Genomic DNA, 5000 nt, shown 5'->3' with positions numbered 1-5000 from the left:
TTCTTTCTGTTTTTCCCTTTACTTCCTCTTACTCCTTCCTAATAAATACCATAATATTCTTTGGAAGCTTGAATTTAAAGTCAGTGGCCCCTTTGGTGAGCTTGTTCCATGTAAATAGGTTTCATCAACGGGATGATGATGATAATAATAATAATAATAATAATAATAATAATAATAATAATAATAATAATAATAATAATAATAACAACAGAAACTGTACACATGCATGTAGCTTATGCGAGGACACAAAAGTCCAAGCGTTATCGAAGCAAAAGAAAGCAAGTGATACAGAATAAGAGAATAACATTTGAAACGTTTCCCACTCTCCCAGCCTCAGGCAATAAAAAGGGGAAAAAACATACAATGGAGGTCACCAGGACGAATATAAATAGCAATCTAATGCAACCGTTCCCAAAAGGATTTGTTTTGAGTTGTGCGCTGATGAAAAATACGTCTAAAATTATACACGTATGCGTTTCATGTGCCCGAGTTCGCTCGACATTTTTATCTATTTATCTATTAATTTCTAAATTATTAATTATTATTTTTTTTTTTTTTTGCTAATCACTGGTATCTCTTCTTTGTGAATTTCCTATTACCTTCCGTCATTTATTTCAGATGAACGCCATAATACTTTTTGCATGCTTGAATTTCGAGTCAGTGGTCACTTTGGTCGTTCCGTTCCATATGAAGAGGTTCTTCTGAATAATAATAATAATAATAATAATAATAATAATAATAATAATAATAATAATAATAATAATAATAATAATAATAATAATAATAATAATAATAATAATAATAATAATAACAATAATAATAATAATAATAATAATAATAATAATAATACTTTTTCTGTATTCCCTATTACCTTCTGTTATTTCCTTCTAATGAACACCATAATATTCTTTGGATGCTTGAATTTCGAGTCACTGGCCCCTTTGGTGGGCTTGCTCCATATGAAAAGGGTTCATCTTTTGAATAATAATAATAATAATAATAATAATAATAATAATAATAATAATAATAATAATAATAATAATAATAATAATAATAATATTAATTTTTCTGTATTCCCTATTACCTTATGTTACTTCTTTCAGAAGAACACCATAATCCTCTTTGGATGCTTGAATTTCGGGTGAATGGCCCCTTTGGTGGGCTTGTTCCATATGAAGAGGTTTTTCTGAGTAGTAATAATAATAATAATAATAACAACATATACACAATAACGATTTATAGAGATAACCTCCTCTATTTTGTGAATACATGACTAAAATCAAAAGATATTTAAAGGAACCGTTTACTGACCTTTTTCCTTGATTCTAAATTCCTGTTGGAAAATCTTAATAACTAGATGTTTTAATGCTACTTATCATTCCTATTAACCTTAGCATTATTAGTGTCGAGGTCATCTCCATTATCATCATTATTTTTATTATTATTATTATTATTATTATTATTCAGAAGATGAACCCTATTCATATGGAACAAGACCAAAACAGGGGCCACTGACTTGAAATCCAAGCTTCCAAAGAATATTATGGTGTTCATTTGAAAGAAGTTACAGAAGATAATATGAAATACAGAAAGAAGAGATCAATCATTAGAAGAGAATAAAACAAATAAATTAACAAATTAAAAAAGAAAGAAGATAAAAATGTAAATTAATGAGCAAAATACAAGGTGAATCATTGAAAACACTGACAAACGCAATAAGCATGAGATCTCAATAAACTTCTGTCAAATGTCCTTCCATGTCTAAACTCTCAGTTACCTGAATAATTCAAGCACACAAGCACCTGGGAATAAGGGTTTCTAGTTACCATCGGGCTACAAAATATTGCATCAGTTCCTTTAATGTTTCAGACTGAAAGGCGCATGGCAGTATTCAGCAAGGGGTATCTGGCAACTGTTGGCAGGCGGAGCGCGCAGGCGCACTATGTGCCATGATGACGGACTAACCGTTTCCGTCACTCGGTTACGGGTTGCCCTAGACTAGTGGTTCTCAAATTTTTTGGTATCGTCCCCCGGCAAACCTGATGTGATAGATTCCCAATACCCCAACACCATTTCTCTTCAGTTATGTGAAGTTATAATATCAAGGAAAGAAAATTATTGGAATGCTTAATTTCTAATCTAATGCACTTTATTTGTAACGAATTAATCTTACTTTTATTCAAGTCTTAAGAAATTAAGAATCTAGATTTTAGACATTATGCCTTTGACCAAAAAATTTAAATGAAAGCATTGTTCCTTTTATTACAAATTAGAACTAAAGCATTATCTCTTTGGCAATTAACAGAAAATAAAGACATTACTGCTGCATTATTAATGGGAAACATGGTATTGTTTACCCTTTACTAAAATACCAATGCGAGGGTCTGTAGAGGACAGTGCACATTGCATACTTTTAAAAAGTGCACCGTTACCCCCACAGAAATGGCTTCAATAGCCCCACAGGGGTAATTACCCCCATTTTGAGAACCACTGCCCCAGAGCAAGAGCCCGTTCCTGCACAAGGTTGGCGTGATATAAAACAAGCGAACGAGTCACTCGCCAATGGATACTATGGGGGCAATGCATATCATGGTAGCCGGGCTAAATAACATTCCATTTAAATGAAATTATAATCGTTCTTTCGTCTGTTTTTTGTTCCAGAATTGTGGTATATATTAATTTTTTCCTGTAACTGGGCCTACACCACTTGTTCGGTCTGAAGAGGGTTTTATGTTAGCCCTCAAAATTTGTAGGCCTACATGTTTTGTGTATACAACGTTAAAAACAACACTATTACATTTTGTTTATTCGTCATAATCACAATGTGAAAAAAATGTTGAATATTAACCTATAAATGTTTGGCTAGGCCTAATGATCCTTGCCTGATCTGTGAAAGGCGGGGAATCCTATAATATGCAGTATGATTTTGTTAATAAGTGTGGAATTAGACTAATAATCAATAATATATTCTTTTACAGCCGTTATGCAAATATATAACTGTTCATTTCAGTGTTGAATGGCCACCTCGAATTGTCCATTTGAACTGAATATAGAAATTAGGCCAAAGACCAAATACTGGGACCTATGAGGTCATTCTGCGCTGAAACGGAAATTGACAGTAAAAGTCTGAAAGGTGTATCAGGAGGAAAACCTCAAAGCAGTTGCACTATGAATCAACTGTTAGGAGAGGGTGGAAAGTAAGATGGAAGAGAGAGAATATGAAAAGAGGTACAGTAAAAGGAACGAGATGAGTTGCAGCTAGGGGCCGAAGGAAGGCAAGCTGCAAAGAACCTTAAGTAGCCTAACGCCTACAGTGCACCGCGTGGGTGCACTGACGGCACCAGCCCCCAGATGTTGAGGACTGAATTAACTCCTTGAGATAAAAATGTTTACATTCTCCATAATGAGGTAAAACATAAAAAAATAATGAATTTCCATATATAATTAACATACGTAATGGGTGGTAGATAATATTGTCAGTGAGCTAGACGTTGAAACGTAGCATTAAAAAATTTTTATAATCTTCAATAAATGCTTTCGAATATAATTAAAGAACAACTATACCTAAAGACAAGTCCATATATCCTTTCCAAAACAAAGAAAAACAACAGTAAATGATGTTTATCCCATATGCAGTATTCAATAAAAGTGGTTTCTCTAGACTGATGTCTTTTCCCCGTAAGAGGGATAGTGCCGTCAGTGCACAACATTGCGGAGCATTGTCGGCATTACTTCAGGTTCTTTGCATCGTGCCTTCGGCCCTAGCTGCAACCCCTTTCGTTCCTTTTACTGTACCTCCTTTCACATTCTCTCTCTTCCATCTTACTTTCCAACCTCTCCTAACAATTGATTCATAGGTTCCGGTGCTTTTGGCCTAAATTCTATATTCAATGCAATTCAAATCTGATGTTTAGTGTAACCCCAAAAGCACAGGTAACTCCGTTAACACAAGACGTTACAAGTTACCATTATTCACTCTAGGACTATGCGAGTCACACTAAACCATTCACTTGCCAAAGCAATATTCACAACTTCCTTATCTGATATATCTGAATTCTCCTTCATGTTTGTAAAAGTATCCTGTTTCAATTCAACGTTTTCTACATTAAAATGAAAATCGGCATATGTAGTATTTAGAAGTTATCGAGCAACCAAACTGGTTTACTCAACCGTGGGAGTTACAGGCGTGCCAACCGAACCGTCTATACCGTACTTCTAAGCATTTTACCGCCCTTCAGTTAAGCGAACTGTATTAAGTTGAGGTAAGGAAGTTATAAATAATATAATATTTTTTTATAATTATATCTTATTTGCCATATTAAAATAACAGACTTTTACCAAAAAGATCTTTAAACAGATAAGCCTCTGATGGCAAGGTTGGTAGGCCTGTTCATATCTAAACATAATGAAATATTTCATCATGATTCGGACAAATAACGAAAATAGATCTATCTTTCGGTAGTCTCGGTATAATGTTATATGAGCCGCGGCCCATGAAACTTTAACCACGGCCCGGCAGTGGCTATCCTATATCGTTGCCAGAAGCACGAACATGGCTAAATTTAACCTTAAATAAAATAAAAACTACTGAGGCTATAGGGCTGCAATTTGGTATGTTTGGTGACTGGAGGGTGGATGATCAACATAACAATTTGCAGCCCTCTAGCGTCGGTAGTTTTTAAGATCTGAGGGCGGACGGAAAAAGTGCGGACGGACAGACAAAGGCGGAACAACAGTTTTCTTTTCAGACAACTAATAAGATCTGAACGATATATTTCGCAAAGTGATGCAGAATGTCGTAGCGTAATTGTAAGTGTATGTGTCAATACAAAATTCCCTATCTTCCTAATGACTCACCTCAGCACACACTTACACGCTTACACGCTCACTAGCTTTGCGCATGTACGCATTCAAGGATCTCTCTCTCTCTCTCTCTCTCTCTCTCTCTCTCTCTCTCTCTCTAAAAGATGGCCACAGGAACACAATCAGCCTTAGCAACA

General features: G+C 34.9%; 1 protein-coding gene across 1 annotated transcript in view; it reads right to left on the bottom strand.

The window, feature by feature from the left end:
- The window catches only part of Rpb8 (DNA-directed RNA polymerases I, II, and III subunit Rpb8), a 450933-nt gene that overhangs the window by 323377 nt on the left and 122556 nt on the right, over positions 1-5000 (bottom strand). The gene's annotated exons all lie outside the window — the stretch shown is intronic.

Source organism: Macrobrachium rosenbergii, chromosome 44 (genome assembly GCF_040412425.1).
Source record: "Macrobrachium rosenbergii isolate ZJJX-2024 chromosome 44, ASM4041242v1, whole genome shotgun sequence".
In the NCBI taxonomy this organism is placed as follows: Eukaryota; Metazoa; Arthropoda; class Malacostraca; order Decapoda; family Palaemonidae; genus Macrobrachium; species Macrobrachium rosenbergii.
Note: the sequence above shows the minus strand (reverse complement) of the source record. Positions and strands in the feature narration are given on the sequence as shown.